This window comes from Cupressus sempervirens, chromosome 1, assembly GCF_028749045.1.
Source record: "Cupressus sempervirens isolate cs-2001-9-10 chromosome 1, ASM2874904v1, whole genome shotgun sequence".
Lineage (NCBI taxonomy): Eukaryota > Viridiplantae > Streptophyta > Pinopsida > Cupressales > Cupressaceae > Cupressus > Cupressus sempervirens.
The window spans coordinates 52287951-52301791 of record NC_143118.1 but is presented as its reverse complement, the minus strand read 5'-3'; positions in this window follow the sequence as shown (position 1 = coordinate 52301791).

The following is a 13841-nucleotide window of genomic DNA, read 5'->3' as shown; positions in this document are numbered from 1 at the left end:
TGGAGCCTGCCTGCCTTAACAAAGTTTTTTTTTTTTTTTAATTATTTGAATAGGGGACATGACAAGTCCTCCCCTCCCAAATATTGCTTGTCCTCAAGCAATGAAGGTTGGAATTCTCAAGAATATGTGCTCCTTCCCAAGTTGCATCCTCTAGTGGTAATCCTTTCCATTTGACCAAATGCTCTATGATGCTCCTATTTCTCAACCTTTTCTCTCTTGTATCCAAAATCTCTTCTGGTATCAAAACTAATTTCCCTTCATCATCAAGAGGTGGTAATTCTGTAGATACTATGGTTTGCTAGCCTAGAACCTTCTTTAAGCAAGATACATGAAAAATATTATGTATTTTGTTGTTTGGTGGGAGCTCCAATTCATAAACTACCTCTCCTACCTTCTTGATGATTTTATAAGGCCCATAGAACCTTGGCTTGAGTTTCTCTGCCCCACTTCTCTTCAAGGCGCTTTGTTTATATGGCTGCAACCTAACAAATACCAAATCTCCCACCTCAAAAGATCTTTCAATCCTTTTCCTGTTAGCATATATCTTTTGTTGGTTTTGTGCATGTTGTAGATTATCCTTGAGGGACCTTATTATGTCTTGGCTTTGCTTGATGAAATCACTTGCTGCGGGTACTCTGCTATCGAAAAGTATTAGATCAACAAAGGAAAGGGCATCATAACCATAAAGAGCACGAAAAGGAGGCATACCAATAGACATGTGATGAGATGTATTGTAACAATACTCCCCTAGGTGTAACCATTTCACCCAAGCATGTTGTTGATTTGAAACATAGTTCCTCAAATATCTTTCTATCCATTTATTAACTATCTCTGTTTGTCCATCTGTTTGAGGGTGATAGCTAGTACTGGGAGTGAGTTTAGTTCCTGCCAAATGAAAGAGCTCCTTCCAAAAAGAGCTGAGGAATCTACTGTCCCGGTCACTAACAATGTTTCTAGGCAAACCATGTAATCTAAAAATTTCCTTGAAGAACAATTCGGCCACTTGTGATGCCTTGAAATCAGATGTGATAGGAAAGAAATGTGCATACTTAGTTAGTCTATCTACCACCACATATATGCAATCCTTACCTTGAACCTTGGGCAACCCAGTGATGAAATCCATGGAAATACTTTCCCATTTTTGTTTGGGAATAGGAAGTGGCTGCAACAACCCTGCAGGAAAATTTTTCTCACTCTTGCTTTGTTGGCATACCATACATTCCTTAATGTGTTTAAGGACATCCTCCTTCATACCCTTCCATGAAAACCGCTCTCGAATTTGCCTGTATGTCTTGAAGTATCCCTGGTGACCAGCCAAAGGTGTGTCATGAAAGGCCCTCAATGTCCTCTCCTTAGTTTTTGACCCTGGCACTAAGAAGATCCTGTTCTTGTAATAAATCAATTCATCAACAACCTTGTACCTGTTATCATCCACTAACTTATCCAAAATCTTGGTGGCAAATGAATCTTTAGCATACTCTAAAATTATGGAGACCTTCCAATCAGCAGAGATAGATGATAAGGAACACAAAGTGGGCTTTCTTGAGAGAGCATCAGCAACCACATTATTCTTTCCTTTCATGTATTCAATATCAAAATCATAAGCTTGCAATTTTCTTACCCATTTTTGTTGACGATCATTCAAATCCCTTTGGTTCAAGAAGAACCTGAGGCTATTATGGTCTGTCTTTACAATGAATCTCCCACATACCAAATATTGTCTAAACTTATGAAGTGCATGCATGATTGCCAACATTTCCTTATCATAGATGGAGTACCCTTTCTCTGATTGATTTAATTTTTGACTCTCAAATGCTATTGGATGTCCCCTTTGAGTTAGGACAGCCCCTATACCTTCTCCAGAAGCATCACATTCAACAACAAAAGGTAAAGAGAAATCTGGAATTGCAAGCACAGGGCATGAACTCATTACCTCCTTAAGCTTATCAAATGTTTTTTGTGCCTCTTCTGTCCAAACAAAAGCTCCTTTCTTTGTCAAATCAGTCAAGGGGGCAGCAAGCTGAGAAAATCCCTTGGCAAATCTCCTATAGTAGCTACACAACCCGAAGAAACCTCTCAACTGTGTAAGATTAGTGGGTGGAGGCCAATCCAAAATTGCCTGGATTTTTTGTTGATCAACCTGTACTCCTTTAGAGCTTATAATATGTCCCAAATATAGGATCTCTGTCAAACCAAACTCACATTTAGATAGCTTAGCATAGAAGGATTGCTGCTCCAAGATTCCCAAAACAGTGTCTATGTGCTTTAGATGCTCTTCCCATGTTTTACTGTATATCAAGATATCATCGAAAAATACCAAAACAAATTTTTGAAGATGCTGACTGAATACCTTATTCATACAAGATTGGAATGTTGCAGGTGCATTAGTGAGTCCAAATGGCATAACAAGAAATTCAAAGTGCCTATAGTGACATCTGAAAGCAGTTTTTTCCACATCTTCACTCCTCATTCGGATTTGATGGTAGCCTGATCTTAAGTCAATTTTTGAGAAGTATACAACACCATGTAACTCATCAATGAGTTCATCTATGCGTGGTATGGGATACCTATTTTTTATGGTCTTCTTGTTTAGAGCCCTGTAGTCTATACACATTCTCATTGTACCATCCTTTTTCTTGACAAGTACCACAGATGATGCAAATGGACTAGAGCTAGGCCTTATGAATCCCATGTCCAGGAGTTCTTTAATAGTTTTTTCAATTTCTTCCTTATAACCTCTTGGATGGCGGTATGGGGTTGTTATAATTGGTTTGGCACCCTGTTCTAACTCTATAACATGCTCAAAACCTCTATCTGGTGGTAATCCTGGAGGCAAATCATTGAAAACTATACTATGCTTATCAAGAATATTTTGAATTTCAAAATGGAAATTACCTTGATTCTTTGGAGAGCTTGTTGGTTGGATTATGACTCCTGCTGCCCATGTTACTTGTCCTCTTCGAAAAGTCCTCTCCATCCTCTTTGCAGAGACTGCCTTAGGTGCTCCATTCGATAACCCTCTCAATATGACTTCTTTCCCATTGGAATGAAATTTAAACTCCATAGTTTGATGGTTCATGTAATAGCCTCCGATAGAGTACAACCATTGAACACCCAATACAAGATCTGTCTCCCCAATACCAACCACATAGAAGTCATCACATAACTCATAATCTCCTAAGGTCATCTTGAGTTGTTTCACCACCCGTGTGCAAGGCATAGTGAATCCATCAGCTACAGTAACATTGAATCCCTCAAAATATTCTACTTTAAGCCCTCTTTTCATGACAAATCCCTCATCAATAAAATTGTGAGTTGCCCCACTATCAAGAAGAATAGTCAACCTTTGCCCTGCTAGTACCCCTCGAATTCGGAAGGGATGGTATCTTGGGACTCCTAATAATGCTGCTAAAGTGCCATCCTTGCTGATTTCTTTTACTTTCTCTTCTTCTACCTCCTCCTTAGTATCATGAAATTCCTCATGCTCATCTAAATCAGATTCTGAAGCAACTTCAATATAGTGCACTTGACCTTTCCCCAAACATATGTGTCCTGGAACCCATGGTTCTCTACAAGTAAAACAAAGCTTTTTCTTTCGTAATTCACTCCTAGTCTCTTCATCTACCTTCTTTTTTGCCACATTTGTCACATCTTTTGGTGGTAGTGTTGGGAAAGTCTTTTTCTGAAAATTTCCCTTATGTTGCCAAAGATTTGGGGGTTTTTGATTAGTGATTGATTTCATAGGCACACAAGTTTCAAGTTGCAAGCTTCTTTTGATAGCTTCCTGTAAGGTTGAGGGTGAGAAAGCCTTAACCAAACCCTTAACAGAATCTTCTAAACCATCAAGAAAAAGATAAATGGTCCTCTTTTCACTCATATCAGGTACCATAACAACCACCTTTTGAAATTCTTCTATATACTCATTAACTGATTTGGTTTGCTTCAACTTTGACAATTCTTTAAAGTACTCTTCATCATCTTTGAGGTCAAATCTATCTATCACCCTTTGACTGAAATCTTCAAATGTAGTTACCTGATCGTGACCTCGAGTAGTCATTCCATGATACCACCAATCATAGGCTGCATCTTCCAAGTGTAGACTTGCAAATTGAATAGCATCACTCTCTGTCATGGGGTTAAGTGTGAAGAAAGTTTGTAATTTTTGTAGCCATGCTCTAGCTGAAATTTTATTTGTTCCATCAAAAGTAGGTGCTGTAAACTTGCTTATTTTATTTTTGAGCTCTCTTTCACTTGTGTCATGCTCCCTCCTGTTCTCTTTCTTGGGCATCAAAGCGTTCATCATATCCACATATTCTCTAAAAGGAACTGAACTACGAAAGTCATCATCTAAGCCATTGTAAGTAGCTCTTAATGTAATCAAATTACCTATAACCTCTTCCACTGGATTAATGGCTGGATTTGGTACTGGTGGCTCATCTGCAGGCAAGAAAATAGATTTGGTTGATTTAGATGGTGTGGATCTCCCATTTCTTGGCTCCTCTGAAGTGCTCCCTTTCTCATTAATAGATGCAATTCCTTGTAATTTTTCTGTCAATATTCACAAAGCCTCTCTAGTTTCCACCAAACCATCCACTATTTGCTTCTGAGTATTTTGGATGTCTTGGAAGAATTTCTTTGCCATCTCATCTGGATCAGCCATACCTTTTTCTTCCTTGGATTTTGTACTTTTGCTTTCAACTGGGGGTTTGATCAAAATTTCTTTATTCTTTTCTCGCTGCAAATATCTTTTTTCTCTTTCACTTAGTTGCATGCAATCATAAAATATGACATGCAAGATCTGGGTAGTTATCAAAACTTGACATGCAAGATCTGGGTAGTTGTTAAAACTGACATGCAACTTCTACAAACCCTCAGGCTGGCAAGATTACGGCTCTGATACCACTGTAATGTCCCTTTACTGATTTTTTTATGATATTTTCAGCCTCAAATCAGAACTTTTAAAATCAAACAACCAATATTACAAAGATCTGCCAATTTCCCAATAAAACCCAAATCGGGTATGTCCAAATTAGTGCCAAAAACTTCACAACTTCACAAATTGTTAATAAATCTGAAAATGGACATTTTTACAGAAATTTCAGCAGCATAATAGCCTACAAAATGACATTTCCAGATTTGTATAGCCTTTACACAACAGCTCACAATTGTAGGGCAAAACTATGCTCAACCGGGCTCCCGAAATTAACACAAAAATGCCCAGAAACACCACAAAACACTCATAAACTATCTCAGAAGTTTAATCATGACCTAATACATATATTCAGCTCTATTTTAACATCATAAAGTCTGAAATATAGCAGCAAACCAAACTGATATGAAACACTCAGCTGAAAACCCAAACTCAAACCAAAAACAACCCCGAAAACACCCAAATCAGCACTATTCAGCACAAAGACAAACTCTGTATGAGCATGCACATGGAATGACTTCAAAATCCCATCCTTAGCCTTCCTAGAAACCTGCAAACTCCCGTTCTTGGGTCTCCTTCTCCACAGGTTTGGCAGCCTCTGAAGAACAACAAGAAAATTAGCAAGAATCAAGATGTAGAATGAGCCCAAAATGCCTCCAAACCCCTTTTAAAGAGGGCATAACCCTAACTCACGTCCAAGAGGGGTTAATAAAATATAATTTAATAATAATTTTTATTTATTAGTCCATTGGTTTCCAAAGATTAGCCCCTTTTTTTGAAATTTCACCTTTTTGGAGCCTGCCTGCCTTAACAAAGTTTATTTTTTTAAAAAATTATTTGAATAGGGGACATGACACTACCTTCTGGAGACCATGTGGCTTTGTGAGCACACTATATAGCTCTAGCTTTGCTTGATACTGACCCCTATGCAACTCACCACCTCCTTTTTTAGTGCTATGGTTCTTGCCCGAGGATTGAAGTGACCCCTTTGCACTATCTCTATTTACACCAAATCTGTGAGACCTTACATGGATCACACTTGGTAGCATCTCTCTACTACTACTACTCTCTGTAGACCTCACAGGGAACCTTCTAGAGAACCTGATTGCTCTAATGCACACCTTTCCATTTTGGACTACTTCTTGCCTGTGAGGAGTTCTTAGCTGTTGCTCTTCCTATTCTTGGTTCTCTTGTTGTTTTTGCTTTGCACTCTTTTTGCGAACACCATTTAGTGCTCCTCTTGCTGGTATTTTCTCTTTGTACTATTTCTAGTCCCTTAGACCCTTGTTGGTCTCTAGTTGGAGATTAATAAATTTATCTTATCTTATCTTATTACTCTAACACCCCTCCTTAAGATAAACTTAGGGAGTAGCTAAAAACCTAGAAACTACTGCTAAAAGCAAATTGGGTCTTGAAAACAAGGCCTGATGAGGCACCCAAGCACAACCAAATCTCTATAAAGAGGAGAAATAGAGAAAACCACATGAAAAAAATCCTACTCCAAAAAGAGATGGAACAAGATAGGAACAAAAGATGATCACGAAGAACATCACTGAAGCATGAAGCTACAAACACTACCAAACTATTGATCTAAAGAACCTCCACTATATAGAACATGATTAGGTGGACAAGATTAAGTCTAAAGATCTGATCAATTGAAGATAGAAGGTATCTCCATGACCTTCAAAAATAGGAATGAAAGGACATCTATATGGTAAATGATCAATCTCATTGAAATGCATAGGTATCTAGCCACTGCAATCACCTAGTACATAGGATCAAATATTGAATACACAATTCACTCCATCAAACCAAGAAAGAAATAGAACCAACATAACCCCCCTCTAATAATGAGAGGTAAGACATGAACACTGAAATTGAATACAATATCTCATGTGAAAAGAAGAACTAGGAACATCGAGAGTGCAAAAGAAGTATAGACAACTATACTGGCACATGTCATTGACACATCATGAGGCTAATTGCGTGGAAGGAACACTCACTTGACAAAGGAAGATGGATAATATGGCCAACATAAAACCTTCCAAGACACTTTATAATGTAGTGCGAGTACAAAAAAACACAAAGTTGTCCAAGATCCCAAAATGCAATAAAGTGACACTTTGTCTTAGTGCATTTGCAAAAATACTACAAAAGGATGTCAATAAAGATCAAAAGAGACATAAGGATGATACAATAGATAGTAAAACCCATGAAGAATCATTTGAAACAACAAAATCTATCCTTAGACCTAAAACAACCAAGATATCGATCAAAATGTTTAAAAATAAAATAAAATTGAATGGGATGTGCCTAGAGCAGAATCTGGATAATAGAATGTCTCAAAATATGTCTCCCAGAGTGCCAAATAGAACTCTTGACTTTGATTGCATAAATTGTCAACCAAATAGCATCAAAATTCCAAATAAACAACACCATCATGACAGGCTCATAATCTATTTTTTGATGCTTCTTTCAAATCGAAAAACGAACTCCGAATGAGCAAGTTATGGCCAAAAAACCACATGTAGGTCAAAAAAGCGTTGGAAAAGTAAAATTACTACCTTGGGATTCATATTAAAATATATCAAAAAGCATGCCCACTAGTATCAGAAATTGCCTTAGGAAGCATGATAGTTCTATACCAAAACAATCTCAATTTGTGTGCAATTTTTTTTAAATTTTCATGTCAAATATCACAAAATCATTGCCTTGGGAAACATACCAAAAGCTCAATTTGTGAACAAAAAATCTTGATTTGCATGCCAAAATCAGAAAATCACTTCCTTGGGAAATGTGCCAAAAAATCTAAAAATTGTTGCCTCAAGAAACATGCCCAATATGGGAGTAATATTGTCTAGCCTCAAATTTCAACTATGTCCAAATTGGACAAATTTTATATGAAAATAGGGGTTTTTGGGCACTCTAAGCTCAATGGTGATGTTCATTTGGGCTTTAAGTGCACTAAAAATTAGTGACCCTCCATATTCAATACAAAAAACTATGAAAATGAAACCCTTTGAAAGAAAAGACATAGATCTACAAGCCAAATCAGATCTCTCGTAAACAAAATAGGTGATACCATGTTGAAGTTGATGAAAGATCAACCCTATAGCTCCTAAGAATCACCTGCATTCAAACACTTGTCACAGAAAGAGAAGCAAAAGTTATGGAGGTTGGAATTCTTAGATCCATAGGTGAGACATTCTTGATGAGCAAAAAAGATATTTCTATTATCAAAAGTGAATTACAAAGAAATCAATCCTTATAAAAGGAGATCAAAACCCTAATAGGGTAAAACCTAGGTTGCATGATAATAATTAATAAAAGAATTAATTATTATATGCCTAAAGTTTAGCTTAAGTGAACTAGAGATAATAAGTGACTTAATAATTAAATCAAAATGATTTAATTAATAAGGCAATATCTTATTACTCTAACAATCATTACCTCTTCACCTACTGCAAAATCCTCATGTCTCACATTTCTATTAGTTGTATCCTTATATCTCTAATTATTGTGCTCCAAATTATACTTCACTTCATCATGCAAAGTCCTCATGAAATTTGCATAACCCTCTTCTTCAACACTTCTCTTCTCCTCTTGACCAAGATTCCTTAGTTTTGTAATCCCTTTGGGATGGATGCTAGTAACAATCACAAAAGGTATCTTCCTGGAAAAATCCTATTCACAGAATTATTATATGCAAACTCGACTTGTGCAAACACTAAATCCCAATTACTTGGTTTGTCTCTAGCTAAGCATCTCAACAAGTTACACAAACTTCTATTCACAATCTTTGTTTGCCCATCAATCTAATTTCAAATCCATAGTTATCCTCTTCCAAAGCATCTTCTAAAAATAGCTAATAAGAATAGGTCCATACATAATCCAAGAATCGTCATGAAGAGTCTCAAATCATCACACACATGAATTATGCATCATACAATGAATTTCCAACCATGTCTCCAAGTTCCAATGAAGAACATGATACCTAAGATAAAAAGATCAATAAGTCAATTCATGCACAATCATAGATAAGTGATCCATGATAGGTCCACAATAATTCATTAGAATCGCACAAGATGAAAGGCATAATCAATGAACTACACACACAAACATCCAAATAGGAAAACAAGAATAGAAAACACAAATTGCTTTAGGGTGATGTAAGATTGCCAACTACCCAAGGATGTTCCCACATCAAACACCTAGGTTTACTAGAAAACTGATGTCTACATCAGAATCTTTGCACAACTTAAATAAAACCAAAATGACCTAACTCGGACTAAGAAGTCCAAGAACTGTCTTCAACTGGTCTATTTTACTATTGAACTAAAGATTCCAAGTAATCCTTTCCTCTGGTACTCTTTCCAATTTTTCTATCCAAAATCCTCTCAATCTCTTCCATCCACTTCTTAGGATAACCTTGCTTCATAAGTGAATCATCTTCAATCTCATAATACTCATACATATCATAAATGTTGAATATTGGTGAAATATCCAAGTTGTTGGATAAATCAAATTCAAAAGCATAACCACTGTCAAGATTCCTCAAGATTAAACAAGGTCCAATTTTTTTCATCTTTAGCTTGCTATATATTCTGACAGAAAATATGTTCTTCTTGAAATGAGTCATAACCTCATCACCTACTATAAAATCCGTATGTCTCCTAGTCCTTATATCTTTGATTGTTGTGCTCCAAACTAATTGACTTCTTCATGCAAAGTCTTCATGAAATCTACATAACCCTCTGCTTCAATACTACTCCTCTTGACCAAGATTCCTTAATGTTGTAATATGTCTAGGATGCATGCTAGTAACAATCTCAAAATATATCTTCTCGATAATCCTATTTACTAAATTATTAAATGCATACTCAACTTGCGCCAACAATAAATCCAAATTATCTAGTTTGCCTCCAACTAAGCATCTCATCAAATTACCCAAACTTTTGTTCACATCCTTTGTTTTTTCATTAGTTTTTACATGAAATGTAGAACTAAACTTCAAATCATTATTCATTCTCATCAAATTGTCTTCCAGAAATAGCCAACAAACTTACTATCTCTGTCTAAAACAATACTCTTTAGTAACCCATGCAATCTCACAATTTCCGTGAAGAATAAGTTAGCTACATGCACTACATTTGATGACTTCCTAGAAGATATGTGTATCATCTTAAAATTGAAGCCCTTGCCATTTAAGACCTTTTAGCTCTCTCCCAATGGTGATTTTATGGTCGATGGATATAATTGTAGTGAAACTGCTATTTCTATCACTCTTTCATTTTTCTCTTGATTATTTTTGCATAGTTCTCGAGACCCTGAGATTATCTCTACTTGGGATAACCTAGTTATAGTTCAACCTATACCCAGGATAATTTTGGCCCCAGGAACATAATTGTTAGAGTTAATGTTCCAACTAGTCAATAAATAATTATTGCACATGTGGCAAAATTTGTTGAGTTGCTGACTGTAGAACAAGATTTAGTATGCAAAGAACATTAACAAATAAAGTAAACATTCACAAACCAAAAACTAAATTCACATATATGCTTAGACAAAGAAAGCAAACAAGAAGTGCAAACCTCACAAGATAAAACACTCCATGCTTTCTTGATTCTGTAGATGTGTCCTTTTGCTGTGGATGTATGCTCAAGATGCTCAAAAGCTTGGTTCAAATGGAGATGGGTAATGGCAAATTGGTAGCTTTGTGAGCTCTCAATTTGGCATTATAAGGGTAAGATTTGATGGCTTTGGTTCTCAAAATAGCATGGTAACTTTAGCTCAAAGATTGTTGATGAAATGGCAGAACAAGATTTAGTATGCAAAGAACATTAACAAATAAAGTAAACATTCACAAACCAAAAACTAAATTCACATATATGCTTATACAAAGAAAGTGTAATGGGCACCCTTGGATGTCCCAAAAAACTAAACCAAATTGCTGAAAGGAATTATGTCAAACAGTTTGCATTCAACTTCTTAAAACCCCTTATAACTCCGAAAATCAAACGTTTATTTGTTTGTTGTGTTTCATGCATGGAATTGGTATCATACAACATAAACAAGAAAGGAACTACAATAATATGCAAAGTGGAAATGAACTGCTGCTAATAAAATGTTATTTTCAGAATTCATAAAACCAAATACATGGCAGATTTATCAACTCACTAATTTCTTCAGCAATATTGTCATAATACTCCAGCCCATGCTTACGAACTTGCTGCTGCAATACTTTGTCCTTCAATCAGTCCACTACCTTCGTAATACCATTCCCTCAAAGCGGCATAAGCGTCAGACAAGTAGTGAAGAAGATATGAGCAAAATACCAAATCTGCCTGTAGCCGGAAATGCAACTAAACTGCCTGATAATGAAGCCAAAAAAAAAGAATTCCAAAGGCCAAACCCCAAGGGAATGACGTCTAGAATGTTACAAGAGAGGATAGACGTCCTCAAATGCCAAGAACTGAGCTGCAACTCACATACCAATTTCTTCTCATATTCAACCTCCTAATGAAGCCACAGATGCTTCCTTTTATTCTATTCCCACGGGTCCGCTCAACTCATATGGGCAATGTGGGATAAAAGATGTGTAATATAAAACATATATTAAAATACCCCTTATGTCTCCCTTGGGTACACATCACCATAAAATAAATATTAAAGTAACACTTTAATATTTTACAATTAAATTAGACGTTACTTTAATAAAACTTCAAGCATTAAAATGTATTAGCAATCGAACTCCGAATAATGCGAGTGATAGCTCATCGGAAAGCTCTCACCGAGGAGTATCGAATCCAATCACCAAAATTGACCTGCACTGTGTCCTGCCAACTTACTAAAAATAGTAAGTATGCCTGAAACTGAGTAAATCAACTTCGTTTTGGCCCAAACTGGAAATGACTAGGCCAAAACACTCCAAGATCCCATTAAACCCTTCGTTAGCCCTCGGGACCATGTAGAACAAGGCTAACGCACACACACTTGGTCAACTGCTAAAATGGGGACATTACAGTCCGCCCCCCTTGAAATTGCTTGTCCTCAAGCAATCTCAGTCCAGCCTGCTGAATAACCTGCTCACTCTCCCATGTAGAATCTTCCTTCGGCAGGTCTTTCCATCTGACCAAATACTCCTCCACTATCCTGCTTCTAAGCTTCCTCTCTCTGGTATCCAGAATAGCCTCAGGTACTAACACAAGCTTCCCCTCCTCATCCAAAGGGGGTAAATCTGCAGAAGGCACTACACTCTGACCAATGGCTTTCTTAAGCCTAGACACATGAAACACATTGTGCACTCGATTGTCTTCTGGAAGCTCAAGCTCATAGGCAACTTTGCCCACTTTGCGAATCACCCTGTATGGACCATAAAATCTAGGTTTCAACTTTTCAGCTCCGCTCTTCTTGAGCGATGACTGTCTATATGGTTGTAGCCTCAAGTAAACCATATCCCCTACCTCGAAGCTGCGCTCTATTCGGTGCTGATCAGCATACAATTTTTGTTGATTCTGGGCCTGTTGTATATTCTCTTTGAGCACTTTCAGGATGTCCTGACTATCCTGCAATAAGTTTTTGGCTTTGGGCACTCTATTGTCCCCCAAAACTAAATCCATGAAGCTAGGTGCTTCATAACCATAGAGTGCCATGAAAGGAGTCATCTTGATGGACATATGATAAGTGGTGTTATAAAAATACTCTCCCATATGCAACCATCTGATCCAAGCCTTTTGTTGTGTAGTTACATAGTTCCTCAAATATCCTTCCGCCCATTTATTCACAATCTCTGTTTTCCCATCTGTTTGCGGATGATAACTAGTGCTAGGTGTAAGATCTGTACCACACAACCTAAACAACTCTTGCCAAAAAACACTCATAAACTTACTATCCCGGTCGCTGACAATGAATCTGGGCAACCCATGTAACCTTAATATCTCTTTAAAGAAAAGCTCTGCCACCTGTGCTGCTGTGTAAGTGGACGGAATAGCAATGAAGTGAGCAAACTTCGTCAAGCGGTCCACCACCACATAGATGCAATCCCTTCCCTGTACTCGTGGTAAACTAGTGATGAAGTCCATCGAAATACTTTCCCATTTCCTATCAGGAATGGGCAAGGGCTGTAATAAACCTGCAGGAAATGTGTGTTCTCCCTTATTCTGTTGACAAACCACACACTCCCTGACATACCTCTGAACATCATCCTTGAGCCCTTTCCATGAAAACCACTCTCGGATCTGCCTGTAGGTCTTGAAGACCCCCGGATGTCCAGCTGTGGGTGCATCATGAAATGCCTTCAGTATCGCCTCTCTCAAATGTGATGATGGAATCAAATAAACCCTGTCCTGAACTCTGATCAATCCATCTATCACCTCATAGCGATCATCCTGTATGGTACCTGAAATCAATCCAGAAGCCCAAGCATCTCCGACATACTCTGCTATAATCCGATCTCTCCAATCTCCTGAAATCTCTGCCAGAGCACATAAGTGAGGTCTCCGAGATAAGGCATCAACCACCACATTTTTCTTACCTTTGACAAACTCTATGTCAAAGTCATAAGCCTACAATTTAGTCACCCATTTTTGTTGTCGGTCATTAAGATCACGCTGGCTCATGAAGTATTTAATACTGTTGTGATCAGTCTTGATCACAAAACGTCCACCTACCAAATATGATCGAAATTTGGCCAATGCATGCATTATGGCCAACATCTCCCGGTCATAGACATAATAACTTTTCTCAACTCCTCGGAGCTTCCTACTCTCGAATGCAATGGGATGCTTCTCCTGCATCAATACTGCTCCAATCCCATCACCAGATGCATCACAATGAAGCTCAAAAGGCTTCATGAAATCCGGTAGAGCTAGAACTGGACATGAAGACATTACCTGCTTGAAATGCTCAAAAC